We start from the raw sequence: 20,902 nt of genomic DNA, 5'->3' as shown, positions 1-20,902 counted from the left end.
GCAGTCTGTACCGTCTACAATACACACTGGGGTTACTGACCCAGACCCTCCCAAACCCCCACCTCTCCCACCACCGGCTCACAGTGTCCACAGTCTGTACCGTCTACAATACACACTGAGGTTACTCACCCAGACCACTCAGCCCCTCCCAAACCCCCACCTATCCCACTACCGGCTCACAGTGTCTGCAGTCTGTACCGTCTACAATACACACTGGGGTTACTCACCCAGCCCCTCCCAAACCCCCACCTCTCCCACCACCGGCTCACAGTGTCTGCAGTCTGACCCGTCTACAATACACACTGGGGTTACTCACCCAGACCACTCAGCCCCTCCCAAACCCCCACCTATCCCACTACCGGCTCACAGTGTCTGCAGTCTGTACCGTCTACAATACACACTGGGGTTACTCACCCAGACCACTCAGCCCCTCCCAAACCCCCACCTCTCCCCCCACCGGCTCACAGTGTCTGCAGTCTGTACCGTCTACAATACACACTGGGGTTACTGACCCAGACACTCCCAAACCCCCATCTGTCCCACCACCGGCTCACAGTGTCTGCAGTCTGTACCGTCTACAATACACACCACAGTTACTGACCCAGACCCTCCCAAACCCCCACCTCTCCCACCACCGGCTCACAGTGTCTGCAGTCTGTACCGTCTACAATACACACCACAGTTACTGACCCAGACACTCCCAAACCCCCACCTTTCCCACCACCGGCTCACAGTGTCTGCAGTCTGTACCGTCTACAATACACACTGGGGTTACTGACCCAGACCCTCCCAAACCCCCCCACCTCTCCCACCACCGGCTTACAGTGTCTGCAGTCTGTACCGTCTACAATACACACCACAGTTACTGACCCAGACACTCCCAAACCCCCACCTTTCCCACCACCGGCTCACAGTGTCTGCAGTCTGTACCGTCTACAATACACACTGGGGTTACTCACCCAGCCCCTCCCAAACCCCCACCTCTCCCACCACTGGCTTACAGTGTCCACAGTCTGTACCGTCTACAATACACACTGGGGTTACTCACCCAGACCCTCCCAAACCCCCACCTCTCCCACTACCGGCTCACAGTGTCTGCAGTCTGCACTATCTACAATACACACTGGGGTTACTGACCCAGACCCTCCCAAACCCCCACCTCTCCCACCACCGGCTCACAGTGTCTGCAGTCTGTACCTCTACAATACACACTGGGGTTACTCACCCAGACCACTCAGCCCCTCCCAAACCCCCACCTCTCCCACCACCGGCTCACAGTGTCCACAGTCTGTACCTCTACAATACACACTGGGGTTACTCACCCAGACCACTCAGCCCCTCCCAAACCCCCACCTCTCCCCCCACCGGCTCACAGTGTCTGCAGTCTGTACCGTCTACAATACACACTGGGGTTACTGACCCAGCCCGTCCCAAACCCCCACCTCTCCCACCACCGGCTCACAGTGTCTGCAGTCTGTACCGTCTACAATACACACTGGGGTTACTGACCCAGCCCGTCCCAAACCCCCACCTCTCCCACCACCGGCTCACAGTGTCTGCAGTCTGTACCGTCTACAATACACACTGGGGTTACTGACCCAGCCCGTCCCAAACCCCCACCTCTCCCCCCACCGGCTCACAGTGTCTGCAGTCTGTACCGTCTACAATACACACTGGGGTTACTGACCCAGCCCGTCCCAAACCCCCACCTCTCCCACCACCGGCTCACAGTGTCTGCAGTCTGTACCGTCTACAATACACACTGGGGTTACTGACCCAGCCCGTCCCAAACCCCCACCTCTCCCACCACCGGCTCACAGTGTCTGCAGTCTGTACCGTCTACAATACACACTGGGGTTACTGACCCAGCCCGTCCCAAACCCCCACCTCTCCCACCACCGGCTCACAGTGTCTGCAGTCTGTACCGTCTACAATACACACTAGGGTTACTCACCCAGACCCTCCCAAACCCCCACCTCTCCCACCACCGGCTCACAGTGTCTGCAGTCTGTACCGTCTACAATACACACTGGGGTTACTCACCCAGACCCTCCCAAACCCCCACCTCTCCCACCACTGGCTCACAGTGTCCACAGTCTGTACCGTCTACAATACACACTGGGGTTACTCACCCAGACCCTCCCAAACCCCCACCTCTCCCACCACCGGCTCACAGTGTCTGCAGTCTGTACCGTCTACAATACACACTGGGGTTACTCACCCAGACCCTCCCAAACCCCCACCTCTCCCACCACTGGCTCACAGTGTCTGCAGTCTGTACCGTCTACAATACACACTGGGGTTACTCACCCAGACCCTCCCAAACCCCCACCTCTCCCACCAGCGGCTCATAGTGTCCACAGTCTGTACCGTCTACAATACACTGGGGTTACTCACCCAGACCCTCCCAAACCCCCACCTCTCCCACCACTGGCTCACAGTGTCCACAGTCTGTACCGTCTACAATACACACTGGGGTTACTGACCCAGCCCGTCCCAAACCCCCACCTCTCCCACCCCCGGCTCACGGGTCTGCAGTCTGTACTGTCTACAATACACACTGGGGTTACTCACCCAGACCCTCCCAAACCCCCACCTCTCCCACCACCGGCTCACAGTGTCCACAGTCTGTACCGTCTACAATACACACTGGGGTTACTCACCCAGACCACTCAGCCCCTCCCAAAACCCCACCTCTCCCACCACCGGCTCACAGTGTCTGCAGTCTGTACCGTCTACAATACACACTGGGGTTAGTCACCCAGACCACTCAGCCCCTCCCAAACCCCCACCTCTCCCACCACCGGCTCACAGTGTCTGCAGTCTGTACCGTCTACAATACACACTGGGGTTACTCATCCAGACCACTCAGCCCCTCCCAAACCCCCACCTCTCCCACCACCGGCTCACAGCGTCTGCAGTCTGTACCGTCTACAATACACACTGGGGTTACTCACCCAGACCCTCCCAAACCCCCACCTGTCCCACCACCGGCTCACAGTGTCTGCAGTCTGTACCGTCTACAATACACACTGGGGTTACTGACCCAGACCCTCCCAAACCCCCACCTGTCCCACCACCGGCTCACAGTGTCTGCAGTCTGTACCGTCTACAATACACACTGGGGTTACTCACCCAGACCCTCCCAAACCCCCACCTCTCCCACCACCGGCTCACAGTGTCCACAGTCTGTACCTCTACAATACACACTGGGGTTACTCATCCAGACCACTCAGCCCCTCCCAAACCCCCACCTCTCCCCCCACCGGCTCACAGTGTCTGCAGTCTGTACCGTCTACAATACACACTGGGGTTACTGACCCAGCCCGTCCCAAACCCCCACCTCTCCCACCACCGGCTCACAGTGTCCACAGTCTGTACCGTCTACAATACACACTGGGGTTACTGACCCAGCCCCTCCCAAACCCCCACCTCTCCCACTACCGGCTCACAGTGTCCACAGTCTGTACCGTCTACAATACACACTGGGGTTACTGACCCAGACCCTCCCAAACCCCCACCTCTCCCACCACCGGCTCACAGTGTCTGCAGTCTGTACCGTCTACAATACACACTGGGGTTACTCACCCAGACCCTCCCAAACCCCCACCTCTCCCACTACCGGCTCACAGTGTCCACAGTCTGTACCGTCTACAATACACACTGGGGTTACTCACCCAGACCCTCCCAAACCCCCACCTCTCCCCCCACCGGCTCACAGTGTCTGCAGTCTGTACCGTCTACAATACACACCACAGTTACTGACCCAGACCCTCCCAAACCCCCACCTCTCCCACCACCGGCTCACAGTGTCTGCAGTCTGTACCGTCTACAATACACACTGGGGTTACTGACCCAGACCCTCCCAAACCCCCACCTCTCCCCCCACCGGCTCACAGTGTCTGCAGTCTGTACCGTCTACAATACACACTGGGGTTACTGACCCAGCCCGTCCCAAACCCCCACCTCTCCCACCACCGGCTCACAGTGTCTGCAGTCTGTACCGTCTACAATACACACTGGGGTTACTGACCCAAAACCTCCCAAACCCCCACCTCTCCCCCCACCGGCTCACAGTGTCTGCAGTCTGTACCGTCTACAATACACACTGGGGTTACTCACCCAGACCCTCCCAAACCCCCACCTCTCCCACCACTGGCTCATAGTGTCCACAGTCTGTACCGTCTACTATACACACTGGGGTTACTCACCCAGACCCTCCCAAACCCCCACCTCTCCCACCACCGGCTCACAGTGTCTGCAGTCTGTACCATCTACAATACACACTGGGGTTACTCACCCAGCCCCTCCCAAACCCCCACCTCTCCCACCACCGGCTCACGGTGTCTGCAGTCTGTACCGTCTACAATACACACTGGGGTTACTGACCCAGACCCTCCCAAACCCCCACCTCTCCCACCACCGGCTCACAGTGTCCACAGTCTGTACCGTCTACAATACACACTGAGGTTACTCACCCAGACCACTCAGCCCCTCCCAAACCCCCACCTATCCCACTACCGGCTCACAGTGTCTGCAGTCTGTACCGTCTACAATACACACTGGGGTTACTCACCCAGCCCCTCCCAAACCCCCACCTCTCCCACCACCGGCTCACAGTGTCTGCAGTCTGACCCGTCTACAATACACACTGGGGTTACTCACCCAGACCACTCAGCCCCTCCCAAACCCCCACCTATCCCACTACCGGCTCACAGTGTCTGCAGTCTGTACCGTCTACAATACACACTGGGGTTACTCACCCAGACCACTCAGCCCCTCCCAAACCCCCACCTCTCCCCCCACCGGCTCACAGTGTCTGCAGTCTGTACCGTCTACAATACACACTGGGGTTACTGACCCAGACACTCCCAAACCCCCATCTGTCCCACCACCGGCTCACAGTGTCTGCAGTCTGTACCGTCTACAATACACACCACAGTTACTGACCCAGACCCTCCCAAACCCCCACCTCTCCCACCACCGGCTCACAGTGTCTGCAGTCTGTACCGTCTACAATACACACCACAGTTACTGACCCAGACACTCCCAAACCCCCACCTTTCCCACCACCGGCTCACAGTGTCTGCAGTCTGTACCGTCTACAATACACACTGGGGTTACTGACCCAGACCCTCCCAAACCCCCCCACCTCTCCCACCACCGGCTTACAGTGTCTGCAGTCTGTACCGTCTACAATACACACCACAGTTACTGACCCAGACACTCCCAAACCCCCACCTTTCCCACCACCGGCTCACAGTGTCTGCAGTCTGTACCGTCTACAATACACACTGGGGTTACTCACCCAGCCCCTCCCAAACCCCCACCTCTCCCACCACTGGCTTACAGTGTCCACAGTCTGTACCGTCTACAATACACACCACAGTTACTGACCCAGACCCTCCCAAACCCCCACCTCTCCCACCACCGGCTCACTGTGTCTGCAGTCTGTACCGTCTACAATACACACTGGGGTTACTGACCCAGACCCTCCCAAACCCCCACCTCTCCCACCACCGGCTCACAGTGTCCACAGTCTGTACCGTCTACAATACACACTGGGGTTACTCACCCAGACCCTCCCAAACCCCCACCTCTCCCACTACCGGCTCACAGTGTCTGCAGTCTGCACTATCTACAATACACACTGGGGTTACTGACCCAGACCCTCCCAAACCCCCACCTCTCCCACCACCGGCTCACAGTGTCTGCAGTCTGTACCTCTACAATACACACTGGGGTTACTCACCCAGACCACTCAGCCCCTCCCAAACCCCCACCTCTCCCACCACCGGCTCACAGTGTCCACAGTCTGTACCTCTACAATACACACTGGGGTTACTCACCCAGACCACTCAGCCCCTCCCAAACCCCCACCTCTCCCCCCACCGGCTCACAGTGTCTGCAGTCTGTACCGTCTACAATACACACTGGGGTTACTGACCCAGCCCGTCCCAAACCCCCACCTCTCCCACCACCGGCTCACAGTGTCTGCAGTCTGTACCGTCTACAATACACACTGGGGTTACTGACCCAGCCCGTCCCAAACCCCCACCTCTCCCACCACCGGCTCACAGTGTCTGCAGTCTGTACCGTCTACAATACACACTGGGGTTACTGACCCAGCCCGTCCCAAACCCCCACCTCTCCCCCCACCGGCTCACAGTGTCTGCAGTCTGTACCGTCTACAATACACACTGGGGTTACTGACCCAGCCCGTCCCAAACCCCCACCTCTCCCACCACCGGCTCACAGTGTCTGCAGTCTGTACCGTCTACAATACACACTGGGGTTACTGACCCAGCCCGTCCCAAACCCCCACCTCTCCCACCACCGGCTCACAGTGTCTGCAGTCTGTACCGTCTACAATACACACTGGGGTTACTGACCCAGCCCGTCCCAAACCCCCACCTCTCCCACCACCGGCTCACAGTGTCTGCAGTCTGTACCGTCTACAATACACACTAGGGTTACTCACCCAGACCCTCCCAAACCCCCACCTCTCCCACCACCGGCTCACAGTGTCTGCAGTCTGTACCGTCTACAATACACACTGGGGTTACTCACCCAGACCCTCCCAAACCCCCACCTCTCCCACCACTGGCTCACAGTGTCCACAGTCTGTACCGTCTACAATACACACTGGGGTTACTCACCCAGACCCTCCCAAACCCCCACCTCTCCCACCACCGGCTCACAGTGTCTGCAGTCTGTACCGTCTACAATACACACTGGGGTTACTCACCCAGACCCTCCCAAACCCCCACCTCTCCCACCACTGGCTCACAGTGTCTGCAGTCTGTACCGTCTACAATACACACTGGGGTTACTCACCCAGACCCTCCCAAACCCCCACCTCTCCCACCAGCGGCTCATAGTGTCCACAGTCTGTACCGTCTACAATACACTGGGGTTACTCACCCAGACCCTCCCAAACCCCCACCTCTCCCACCACTGGCTCACGGTGTCCACAGTCTGTACCGTCTACAATACACACTGGGGTTACTGACCCAGCCCGTCCCAAACCCCCACCTCTCCCACCCCCGGCTCACGGGTCTGCAGTCTGTACTGTCTACAATACACACTGGGGTTACTCACCCAGACCCTCCCAAACCCCCACCTCTCCCACCACCGGCTCACAGTGTCCACAGTCTGTACCGTCTACAATACACACTGGGGTTACTCACCCAGACCACTCAGCCCCTCCCAAAACCCCACCTCTCCCACCACCGGCTCACAGTGTCTGCAGTCTGTACCGTCTACAATACACACTGGGGTTAGTCACCCAGACCACTCAGCCCCTCCCAAACCCCCACCTCTCCCACCACCGGCTCACAGTGTCTGCAGTCTGTACCGTCTACAATACACACTGGGGTTACTCATCCAGACCACTCAGCCCCTCCCAAACCCCCACCTCTCCCACCACCGGCTCACAGCGTCTGCAGTCTGTACCGTCTACAATACACACTGGGGTTACTCACTCAGGTTAATCCAAAAGCCCCTCTGAGAGTCCATTTAGGGAGACATTTAGTTGAGAATTGGGGATTTTTGTCAGCTGAAGGACTGGATTTCTGGCACATTTAATGTCTCACTGGGACTGCAAAGGAGGTCATGAGATTTCCTGAGCCCCTTTCTCTGGTGTGGTGGGACAAAAAGGGCCCCAGATGCCTCTGCGGTATCGCTCGACTCTCTGTGTTGTACCCACACACTCAGGCAAACCTGAGACCAAGTACCAGTACACCAGCTCCCCCGAGCCCATTATAAATAGAGCGGGAACACTCCTGGTTAACGGGAAGGGAGTTCTGAATGGAGCCGTGATTCACTCTAAACTGCACAGACATCACAGAAACAACTGGTGGCCATCAGTGAGAGGGGAAAGGGTCAGTGTGTGTCTATGTCCATGTGTGTCTGTATACGTGTGTGTTTATATATCTGTGTGCTCATGTGTGTCTGTCTATGTATCAGTGTGTGTCTGTGTGTCCATGTGAGTCTGTGTGTGTCAGGGAGAGGGGAAAGGGTCAGTGTGTGTCTGTATATGTATATTTATATATCTGGGTGTCCATGTGTGTCTGTTTATGTATCAGTGTGTGTGTGTCTGTGTGTGTGTGTGTGTGTGTGTGTGTGTGTGTGTGTGTGTGTGTGTGTGTGTGTGTGTGTGAAGGAGTGGGGAAAGGGTCAGTGTGTGTCTGTATATGTATATTTATATATCTGGGTGTCCATGTGTGTCTGTTTATGTATCAGTGTGTGTGTGTGTCTGTGTGTGTGTGTGTGTGTGTGTGTGTGTGTGTGTGTGAAGGAGTGGGGAAAGGGTCAGTGTGTGTCTGTATATGTATATTTATATATCTGGGTGTCCATGTGTGTCTGTTTATGTATCAGTGTGTGTGTGTGTGTGTGCGTGCGTGTGTGTGTGTGGTGTGTGTGTGTGCGTGTGGTGTGTGTGCGTGTGGTGTGTGTGTGTGGGGTGTGTGTGTGTGTGAGTGTGTGTGTGTGTGTGTGTGTGTGTGTGTGTGTGTGTGTGTGTGTGTGTGTGTGTGTGTGTGTGAAGGAGTGGGGAAAGGGTCAGTGTGTGTCTGTTTATGTATTAGTGTGTGTGTGTGTGTGTGTGTGTGTGTGTGTGTGTGTGTGTGTGTGTGTGTGTGTGTGTGTGTGTGTGTGTGTGTGTGTGAAGGAGTGGGGAAAGGGTCAGTGTGTGTCTGTATATGTATATTTATATATCTGGGTGTCCATGTGTGTCTGTTTATGTATCAGTGTGTGTGTGTGTCTGTGTGTGTGTGTGTGTGTGTGTGTGAAGGAGTGGGGAAAGGGTCAGTGTGTGTCTGTATATGTATATTTATATATCTGGGTGTCCATGTGTGTCTGTTTATGTATCAGTGTGTGTGTGTGTGTGTGTGTGTGTGTGTGTGTGTGTGTGAAGGAGTGGGGAAAGGGTCAGTGTGTGTCTGTTTATGTATTAGTGTGTGTGTGTGTGTGTGTGTGTGTGTGTGTGTGTGAAGGAGTGGGGAAAGGGTCAGTGTGTGTCTGTTTATGTATTAGTGTGTGTCTGAGTGTCCATGTGAGACTTTTTGTGTATCAGTGTGTATCTGTGTCCATGTGTATCTGTTTCTATATCTGTGTGTCCATGTGTGTTTGTTTATATGTCAGTGTGTGTATGTAAATGTGTGAGTGTCTGTAATTATGTATGTTTGTATGTCTGTGTTTTTATCTCTGTGTGTTTGTGTGTGTGTTTGTGAGTGTAGGTCAATGTGTGTGCCTGTATCTGTATGTTTGTGTGTGAGTCCATGTTTTTGCATGTCTCTGCAAATGTATATATCTCTGTGTGTACTTGTAACTGTGTATGCTTGTGTATGTGTCAGTGTGTGATTATCTGTGTATGTATGTTTGTGTGTATATACCTGTGTGTATGGGTCCCTGTGTGTCTGTGTGTGAGTGTGAGTGTGTGTTAATGTGAGTGAATGTGTGTGTGTGTGTGTGTGTGTGAGTGAGTGAGTGTGTGTGAATGTGTCTAAGTCTGAGTATGTGTGTGAGTGTGTGTGTGTGTGTAAGTGTGAGTATGTGAGTAAGTGTGTGTGTGATTGTGAGTGAGTGTGTCTGTGTGAGTGTGTGTGTGAATGTGAGTGAGTGTGTGTGTGAATGTGAGTGAGTGTGTCTGTGTGAGTGTGTGTGTGAATGTGAGTGAATGTGTCTGTGTAAGTATGAGTATGTGAGTGAGTGTGTGTGTGAATGTGAGTGTGTGTGAATGTGAGTGAGTGTGTGTGTGAATGTGAGTGGGTGAGTGTGTGTGTGAATGTGAGTGAATGTGTCTGTGTAAGTGTGAGTATGTGAGTGAGTGTGTGTGAATGTGAGTGAGTGTGTCTGTGTGAGTGTGTGTGTGTGAATGTGAGTGAATGTGTCTGTGTAAGTGTGTATGTGAGTGAGTGAGTGTGTGTGTGAATGTGAGTGTGTGTGAATGTGAGTGAGTGTGTGTGAATGTGAGTGAATGTGTCTGTGTAAGTGTGAGTATGTGAGTGTGTGTGTGTGAATGTGAGTGAGTGTGTGTGAATGTGAGTGAGTGTGTCTGTGTGAGTGTGTGTGTGTGAATGTGAGTGAATGTGTCTGTGTGAGTGTGTGTGTGTGTGTGTGTGAATGTGAGTGAGTGTGTCTGTGTGAGTGTGTGTGTGTGAATGTGAGTGAGTGTGTCTGTGTGAGTGTCTGTGTGTGAATGTGAGTGAATGTGTCTGTGTGAGTGTGTGTGTGTGAATGTGAGTGAATGTGTCTGTGTGAGTGTGTGTGTGTGAATGTGAGGGAGTGTGTCTGTGTGAGTGTGTGTGTGTGAATGTGAGGGAGTGTGTCTGTGTAAGTGTCTGAGGGAACCGGAGGACCCGGGGAAACCCTTGCAGTCACGGAGAGAGCGTACAATCTCCTTATAGCATCGGCAGTAACTGAACCCGGGCCACTGGAGGTGTAATAACGACGAGGTAACCGCTGTTGCCATGCTGCCACATGGTTTCGATAATTTACTCTTCAATATATTTGTGCTAGGTGAGTCAAGGGATAAATTATGCTTTTTCCTGGATTTTAATCAGAGCCCATCGAAAATTAATGAGACAATGTCACTGGTCTGAGTTATGTAGACTTCTGATTATAGCAGCAATGGTTCTACCTCCCCTCAAAAGTCACAGCAACCACAGGCGCCGAGGACCCGAAATAAACCAGGAATAACTCAACAAGTCAGGCAGTATCTGTGGAGAGAGAAAGACGATCAGCCCTTCGTCAGAACAGTACAGAAAGAAAAGGAAGTTGGTTTTCCGTGGGACAGAAGCTGGGGGGAAGGACGTAGGGAACACCTCTGATAGCGTGAGGCCAGACTGTCAGAGATTCCAGGGCCAAGGACTGAGGATCAGAGGTGATCTGTCCTGGGGTCTGTGTGTTTGGGTGGGTGGGAGTGTGGGAAGGTTGGTTTCTCTGCTCCTCTACTGTTATACCACCATCAAGAGCACTTACCGAGCTATCCCACTGCTACACTTCGAAAGTCCGATCACCTGGCTGCACTTCGATTCCCCGAGCACTGCAGCACCAAGAGTGAGGACCCAGAAGGTATGGACAGGGGAAGCACCTGATAACCCTGCAGCCTCTGTCTCAGCAGCCAACGTCAGGCTGTCCCTCAGGAGGGTTAACCCTTGCAAGGTGACAGGCCCCAATGGAGTTTGAAAACTGGTGCTAGCCAACTAGCAGAGGGGTGTGTTCAAAGAAAGCTTCCGTCTCCTTGCTACAGCTGGAAGTTCCCACCTGCCTTAAAAGGGCAACAATTATACCAGTGCCCAAGAGCAGGGTGAGCTGCCTTAACAACTATTGCCCAGTGACACTCACATCTGCGGTGATGAAATGCTTTGAGAGGTTGGTTATGGCCAGAATTAACTCCTATCTCAACCTGGACCCACTGCAATTCGCCTATCGCCACAATGGGTCTATGGTGGATGCGATGATCCCTTTGGCTCTCCTTGTGGCCTTGGATCACCTAGACAACATAACTACTAATGTCAGGATGCTGTCCATTGACTAGAGCTCAGCACTTAACACAATCATTCCTGCAGCTCTGATTCAACCTGGGCCTCTGTACCTCCCTCTGCAGTTGAATCCTCAACTTCCGAACCGGAAGACCACAATCTGTGAAGATTGGAAATAACATCTTCGCTTTGCTGACGATCAAACCTGGCGCTCCGCAAGGGTGTGTGCTTTGCCCACTGCTCTGCTCCGTCTACACCCATGACTGTGTGGCTAGACACAGCTCAAATGTATATATTTGCTGCTGACACAACTATTGTTGGCAGATTCTTAGATGGTGACGAGAGGGCGTACAGGAACAAGATATATCAGCTAGTTGAGTGGTGTCGCAGCAACAACCTTGCACTCGATATCAGTAAGACCAGAGCTGATTGTGGACTTCAGAAAGGGTAAGACAAGAGAACTCACACCAGCTCTCATAGAAGGATCAGAAATGGAGAGAGTGAGCAATTTCAAGTTCCTGGGTGTCGAGATCTCTGAGGATCTAACCTGGACACAACATATGTGAACTGAATGTGTATTTTGCATCAGTCTTCACAGTGGAAGAAGTCTGCAGTATACCGGACATTCGAGAGTGTCAGGAAGTGAAGCTTGTGCAGTGAAAGTTATGACTGAGAAGGTGCTCAGGAAGCTCAATGGTCTGAGGGTGGATAAGTCTCCTGGACCTGATGGAATGCACCCTCGGGTTCTGAATGAAGTAGCTGGAGAGATTGCAGAAACATTAATGATGATCCTTCAAGAATCGATAGAATCTGGCATTGTACCGGATGACTGGAAAATTGGAAATGTTACTCTGCTATTTAAGAAGGGTGGGAGGCAACAGAAAGGAAACTATAGACCTGTTAGCCTGACATCAGTGGTTGGGAAGTTGTTGGAATCGATTGTTAAGGATGAGATTACGACGTAACTGGAGGCACATGACAAGGTAGACCAAAGCCAGCATGGTTTCCTGAAAGGAAGATCCTGCCTCACAAACCTACTGCAAATCTTTGAGGAAATTACAAGCAGGGTAGACAAAGGAGATGTAGTAGATATGGTGTACTTGGATTTTCAGAAGGCCTTTGACAAGGTGCCGCACATGAGGCTGCTCAGCAAGATAAGAGCCCATGGAATGACAGGGGAGTTACTAGCATGGGTGGAGCATTGGCTGGTCAGCATTAAGCAGAGAGTGGGAATAAAGGGATCCTATTCTGGCTAGCTGCCAGTTACCAGATGAGTTCCACAGGGGTCAGTGTTGGGACCGTTACTTTTTACAATGCATATCAATGACTGGGACAATGGGATTAATGGATTTGTGGCTAAATTTGCCGATGGTACAAAGATAGGTGGAGGAGAAGGTAGTGTTGAAACAGAGAGCCTGCAGAGAGACTTGGATAGTTTAGGGGAATGGGCAAAGAAGTGGTAAATGAAATACAATGTTGGAAAGTGTATGGTCATGCACTTTGGGGGAAGAAATAAACAGGCAGACTATTATTTAGATGAGGAGAGAATTCAAAATTATGAGATGCAAAGGGACTTGGGAGTCCTTGTGCAGGATACCCTAAAAGTTAACCTCCAGGTTGTTAATCCCCTATCTTTCTCCTAACCTCCTTTGATTATGCCTTGATTCCAATCGGTAATTTCCCATTTACTGTTAATTTGCTGGATGACAGCATACCTGGTCTCCATCAAGAACTGCAATATAAGAACCCTGGTGTCACAACCACTGGTTGCCAGTTCATCGGTCTATTCATGTGTGAAAACTTCGTTTCCCGACTGCTTAGAACCATTAGTTCTAAGTTCAGCTCCAGTTTCCAGATATTCCACGAAAACCCTGCCCTCCATGTCAAGACTCTGTATCACAGCTCCATGTCTAGATTCCTCCTGTTTGCTGTTCAATGTTCACGTCTACGCCAGCATCCCCAACTCAGTCTCCGTGCCGGTGTCCTGCACTTGGGTTCTCCTCAGTCACTCCGTGCAATAGTGGTTGGCAGCTCTGATCTCAAACTGAAACCTCTGCTGCCTTTTGGGGGGAGGCTTCTGGAGTAGACCCTGAGGTGGAGTGCTTGAGGCAGTCCTGCATTGAGTTCTACGCTGACCGACAGCTCCTGCGATGCCACTGGTGCCAAGCTGTGTCGGTCCCTGCCGTTCCTGTGGGTTCATCAGATGAATGAAGAGGGGAGCCCTGCTGCCTGAGCAACAGCCTGCTCCCCATATTGTACTGTCCAGGCTTGTGTATCACGTTAACAGTTAGGACACAATATCATGGCTGACCCCGATCAACATGCCGACAATTGTCCAAGCAGAACGTCCCTTGAGGGAGTGACGGTATCTATTACGGCAGAGGAGGGAAGCCATACAAAGGGGTCTATGCTGCCCTCAAGGCAGAACAAAAGTAGTGGATAAGGCCTTGTCCATCACAGGTAAAACCGTCCCCACCAATGAGCACGTCTATATGGAGAGCTGACACAGGCAAGCAGGAACCCTACCTGTTCTTCTCTGAGGAACCCAACCGCCCTCTTCTCACCACTACCATCAGCAGGAGGCACAGGGCCCTCAGGTCTCAAACCACCAGGCTCCTGAACCAAAGGAGAGAACTTCACTCGACAGTACCCAGAGCCTACACCACTTCCTGTAGACTTTGTCCAGATGGACTGGGTCATATCCGCTACTTTTTGTAGGCTTTTCAATTCCTGGACGTTGGTGTTTCCATACCAGACCGTGATGCCACCGGTCAATATACTCTCTGCTCTGCATTCAAGTCAGTTGTAAAACCAGTTCCATCTGCCTATGTACCCTCTGAACGTGACAAGTAGGCTGGTCGTGTTGTGGGTTGTGTAGAAAGTTGTCTCTCTCTCTCTCACTCACTCATGCACACATGAACTAACACAGACACACATTGACACTCACACACACTTGCACCTGCACATTCACGCACACACATCGTAACATACACATAGAAAACACTGACACACAAAAAGTCATACAAAAGTGCATAGAAACACACAGTTACAGACACTCTCTCAGATACACACAAACATGCACGCACAATCAGACACACTCACCCACATATATTCATGCACATGCAATCACAGTCATGCTCACACTCACAGACTCACTCACACAAGCACACAAAAATACAAACACGTGCACTGTGACACAGACACAGACACACACACAAACACGCACATGCACTTACAGTCAGACACAGATAAACAGACCCACAAACACACTCTCACATACACACACAAGCACGCAAAACACAAATGCATGCACTGTCATACTCACATTGACGCACACACATCTGCACACGCGCATTCACAAAGCACAAGCAAGCACACAACTGGAAGCGCACACACAGTCATACACAGATACAAACACACGTGAGCACACACACAGGCACAAACACACAGACACTCACACTCACACTCACACACAGACATAGGTTGAGATGTCTGTTCAGACACAAGGAGGCTGTTGGGGAGTTTGTGGGAGCATCATGACTGTAATGTTTAAGTAGCAGTTAGACAGACACGTGAATAGCCGGCTGGGGGATATAGACCACGTGCCAGCAGAATGGTTTGATTTAACTCAGCATCACGTTCGGTACGATGGAGGTAGATATGATTGAGGTGTTTTCGAGTCTGTAGACAGACACCTGAATGTAGAGGGAATGATGGGAACTGGACACTGAACCGGAGGAAAGGATTCATTGGGACTGACAACGAGTGACCTGCCATCAATGGCCAAATGCGAAAGAGGTTCCAAACCCCACCCTTGACATCGAACCCGTCCTGTCACGGTTGAGCAGATCCCATCGGCCCACTGGAATCCAATCTGAGGCTCTTCTTTCAGCTTCATGACCACGTTCTCGGGGGAGCCGCTCAGCGAGGTCGCACGTCAGACTGCTGTGCTCCCCTCCCGGCACAAGCTCCTCATTAACGGCTCGGCTGCCGGTGTTGCCGAAAGGGGAGGATTCACAGCAGTGGTTTAATGCCACCACAGGTACGGAGACACAGTGACACACACGAGGCTCAGCAGGTCAGGCAGCAACTGCGCAAATGAACAGACGATCGCATTTTGGGCTGGGTCCCTCCTTCAGGTCTGGGAATGGAGGGGGTGGGGGTGATGGGTGAAGCCAGGTGGGTGGGAAAGGGCAAAGGCTGGAGAGGAAGGAGTCTGACAGGAGAGGAGCGTGGACCTTGGGAGAAAGGGAAGGAGGAGGGGACCCTGGGGAAGGTGATAGGCAGGTGAGATGTAAGAGCTCAGAGGAGGGAATAGAGGGGGGAAGGGAGGGAAGTTCGTTCACTGGAGGGAAAAATCAATGTTCATGCCATCAGGTTGGGGGCTACGCAGATGAAATATGAGGCGTTGCTGCTCCACCCTGAGGGTGGCCCCATCCTGGCACAAGAGGAGGCTAAGGACCAACACCTCGGACCGGAAATGGGAATGTTTGGCCTCGGGGAAATCCCGCCTATGAAGGTGAGCAGATTTTGTCTGCCTGCCATCCAGACAGATGATTTGATACATCGAAGTCGTACAAGGGTCCGCAGAGCGGAGTGCCACAGTTACAGAGAGAGCGCAGTGCAGGCAGACAATAAGGTGGGTGGCTCACGACCAGGGCTGCACCTTGGGGGCTTCTGCATTTCTTCAGCCCCCGATTTCAGTTGCTGGAGCTGGTGGTTTTGGTCCGGTCTTTTCGGGTCAGTTGGGACTCTCAGTTCGATGGTGATTTCCAGCTCTCTGGGAGCGGAGTCCTGCAATGGGCTGGAGAATGATTGGCAGCTCGGTCGTGCCTCCGATCCTCTGCTGCTACTCCGATGTCTGACCTTCAGCTTCTGTCTCTCCTGGGAGTCCGCCGTGTCTCTGCTCGTTGCCGGTGCTCACCGTGGCCAAGTCTGCCATCATTCACTGCCGGATTGAGTCAGTGATGGGGAGTCTGCGTTCCGCCACACTTGGGGTCGCCCTGCCAGTGCGCTCCATGACAGGGCCACCGGGGCTTGACAGAGACGGCGAGAAGAGTAGACCACGGTTTCCGTGATGCGCTGACCCGTGTCCGCAACTCCCCGCGGGTTCTCGCGGTCACGGGCAGACCAGTTGCCGTGCCGGTGGTGAAAAGGCGTCGGGGTAACTGCGGGCGGCCGGAGTTGGGTTCAGAAGGTGGTGACTCTGGCGGGTCTGCCCTCCCCCAGCACTGCACTGTGTCTGGTGCCCTGCAGGGGTGCGGGCTTGTCGACCTGGTCTGCGACTGCACCCGACCCTCCGGCTAGGAGGAGAGAACGAGAAAGAAACTCACACACACACACCCACAGACACACGCACAAAGCAGTGGAGGCTGATTCAGTCAGATCCTTTGAGAGCGAATGGGATAAAGCTTAGGAAGGTCCAGGAATCTAATCGGGAAAAATGGCCTCTTTCTGCCCTGGTTCCTGGTTCCCTTAGTGTTAGAGCCACACGGCACAGAAACAGGCCCTTCAGCCCAACGGATGCATGCTGACCAAGGCGACTTCCATAACTGGCCCCATTGGCCTGAATTTAGACATTTCCTATCCCGGTGCAAAGCTCAAAGTAAACTTATTATGAGTACATCTATGTTACCATACACAATCCCGAGATTATTTTCCTTGTGGGAATTCACCATAAATATAAAGAAACACAATAGAATAAATGAAGGAGCACACACAGCAAGGACAGACAACCAGTGAGCCAAAGACAAAGCGCGCAAATGCAAGAAGAAAAGAAATCAAAATAGTAAAATTAAACTTCTTGAAAGTGAGTCTGTGAGTGCTTCAGCACCCAGTGAAAGGTCTTGGCCTGAGACAACAACACTTTATTGCTCTCAGTGCCTGCTGAGTTCCTCCAGCACTTTGTGTGTGTTGCTCTGGATTTCCAGCATCCGAATTTACTTGAATTTATTTCTTACATCCTTCACATACATGAGGAGTAAAAATCTTTACATCTCCGTCTAAATTTGCAATATGCAATTAAAAGTAATACATAGTATGTCCAATTAATTTGTAATAAATAGTATGTACAACAGGACAGTCAATATCACGTAGAAATACAGTTGTGTCAGCATGAATTAATCTGTCTGATGGCCTGGTGGAAGAAGCTGTCCCGGAGCCTGTTGGACCTGGCTTTTATGCCGTGGTACCGTTTCCTGGATGGTAGCAGCTGGAACAGTTTGTGGTTGGGGTGACTCGGGTTCCCAGTGATCCTTCGGGCCTTTTTTACGCACCTGTCTCTGTAAATGTCCTGAACAGTGGGAAGTTCACGACTACAGCTGCGCTGGGCTGCAGGATCTCTAGTGTTTACGATTTACTGCTCCACTGCGCAGAGTCTGCAGGAAATCCCAGTCAGGTTTATTATCATCGTGACATTTGTTAGCTTCATGGCAGCAGTACAATGCAATAATAGACTAAAAACTGTGAATTGCAGTAAGTATATATTAAATAGTTAAATTGAATAAATAGTGCAAAAATAGAATTTATAAAGTAGTGAGGTAGTGTTCATGGGTTCAATGTCCATTCAGAAATCAGATGACGGAGGGGAAGAAGCTGTTCTTGAATCATTGAGCGCATGTCTTCAGGCTCCTGTACCTCCTCCCTGATGGTAGCAATGAGAAGAGGGCATGACGTGAGAGACAACACCACTTCTCTGAGGCATCGCTCCTTGGGGATGTCCTGGATACTACAGAATCTGGTGCCCATGATGGAGCTGACTGAGTTTACAACTCTCTGCAGCTTATTTCAATCCTATGCAATAGCCCCCCACCCCCCAGCCCAGATAGCAATGCAGCCAGTTGGAATGCTTTGCACAGAACACCTGGAGAAATTTTAATTGTTAGAACCACAGAACATTACAGCACAGAAACAGGCCTTTTGGCCCTTCTTGGCTGTGCTGAACCATTTTTCTGCCTAGTCCCACTGACCTGCGCCTGGACCATATCCCTCCATACACCTCTCATCCATGTACCTGTCCAAGTTTTTATTAAATGTTAAAAGTGAGCCCGCATTTACCACTTCATCTGGCAGCTCATTCCACACTCCCACCACCCTCTGTGTGAAGAAGCCCCCCCCAATGTTCCCTTTAAACTTTTCCCCCTTCACTCTTAACCCATGCCCTCTGTTTTTTTTTCTCCCCCAGCCTCAGTGGAAAAAGCCTGCTTGCATTCACTCTATCTATACCCATCATAATTTTATACACCTCTATCAAGTCTCCCCTCATTCTCCTACACTCCAGGGAATAAAGTCCTAACCTATTCAACCTTCCTCTGTGACTCAGTTTCTCAAGTCCCGGCAACATCCTTGTAAACCTTCTCTGCACCCTTTCAACCTTATTAATATCCTTCCTGTAATTCGGTGACCAAATGTTTTGGTATGTTTTTGGTGATGAACCAAATCTCATCAAACTCCAAACGAAATATAGCCACTGTCTTGCCTTCTTTATAACTGCATCGCTATAAGACCATTCGGCCCATTGAGTCTGCTCCGCCATTCAATCATGGGCTGATCACTTCACCCAGTCATCCCCACATCCCTGCTTTCACCCCAGACCCTTTGATACCCTGGCTAATCAAGAACATATATATCTCTGCCTTAAATACACCCAATGACTTGGCCTCCACAGCCGCTCGTGGCAACAAATTCCACAGACTTACCATCCTCTGACTAAAGTTAATTCAATGACAAGTACAGCTGACCAGCCCCATCTTCCCGCCAGTAACCCACCTTTGCCCCTTCCTTGTCAGTAGAAACAGTTCCACCGGGTTTAGCAGTTGCATAGTTATTAGAGGCTTATTGAGATGCAGGCCATTAGGTAGTGGGAGCTTGTCCCCATTTCCTCCCTCATCCACCCACACCCCCGGCTATTACTGTTCCTCAGTGTTACTGCTTCAGAGGAACTACCCTGTGCCCAACACGTAAGTGCAATTTCAAATACAGTACAACGGCGCCTCTACTTCCTTAGGAATTTGCAGTGATTCAGCACAACATCCAAAACTTTGACAAGCTTCTGTAGATGCGGTGGAGAGTGTATTGACTGGCTGCATCACAGCCTGGTATGGAAACACCAACGCCCTTGCAAGGAAAATCCTACAACAGGTTGTGGATACGGCCCAATTCACCACGAGTAAAGCCCCCCTCACCACTGAGCACATCTACATAAAACACTGTTGTAGGAAAACAGCAGCCCTCATCAGAGACCCCCACCACCCAGGCCATGCTCTCTTCTCACTGCAGCCATCAGGTAGAAGGTACAGGAACTGCAGGACTCACACCACCAGGTTCAGGAGCAGTTATTACCCCTCAGCCATCAGGCTGCTGAACCAGAGGGGATAACTTCACTCACCCCATCACTGAACTGTTCCCACAACCCATGGACTCAACTTCAAGGAGTCTTCATCTCGTGTTCTTGATATTTATTACTTACCAAGTTAGAGAGTAGTACAGAACAGAAACAGGCCCTTCAGCCCATCCAGTCTGTGCCAAACCATTTAAACTGCCTGCTCCCGTCGACCAGCAGCCAGACCATAGCCCTACCATCCCTGCACCTAGCCAAAAGTTGCTAAAACATGGGCATTGAACTCACGTGCATCATTTCTGCCGGCAGCTCATTTACTGAGTATGCCCACGGGAAGGTGACTCTCAGGGCTGTATTGGTGACAGATATGTAGTAAATTGACCTTGAACATTGATTTTGTGTGTTACTCGGGATTTCCAGCATCTGCTGTGTCGGTGTATCAATCCCTCGCTGTAGCTGTGTACACAACACAAAACTGTGTGCCGAAGTGGCGAGGGGGCAGGTAGTCCCTCCTCCCTCCTCCCACTGCCTCACGGAAGGGTACCTGTGTCAGAAGCGGCTGCCCATGAGTGGAGTCTCTGCCGACACGGGGGAGGGGAAAGGGGAGAGCAAAGTGCCCGCAGTCACTATCAGCAGCGGCAGGCACTGGCTGCAGATGGAGATAACGGGGAGGGGGCGTCGGGGGGGTAGTGAAGGATGGCAGGGGCAGGGCTGAGGTTGAGGAGGTTGGCGGGAGAGGGAGAAGGAAACGTATTTAGAAAGGAAGGTGGGGGGTGGGAAGGGGAGGGGGAGAGGGACGGTGAAGGTTAGAGATGGTGAATATTCACAGGGATCAGCAAGACACAGACCAGTGGGTAAGATGGGGCAGCGAACCCTGTCAGAGCCTGACAGTCACCCTCCCATTGCACCCACACACACACACACACACACACACACACACACACACACACACACACACACACACACACACGCACGCACGCACGCACACACACACATGCACACACACACACACACACACACACACACACGCACGCACGCACGCACACACACACATGCACACACACACTCACACACACAC

This window comes from Hypanus sabinus, chromosome 31 (genome assembly GCF_030144855.1).
Source record: "Hypanus sabinus isolate sHypSab1 chromosome 31, sHypSab1.hap1, whole genome shotgun sequence".
Classification (NCBI taxonomy): domain Eukaryota; kingdom Metazoa; phylum Chordata; class Chondrichthyes; order Myliobatiformes; family Dasyatidae; genus Hypanus; species Hypanus sabinus.
The sequence above is the reverse complement of the archived record's forward strand: the minus strand, read 5'-3'. Positions refer to the sequence as shown.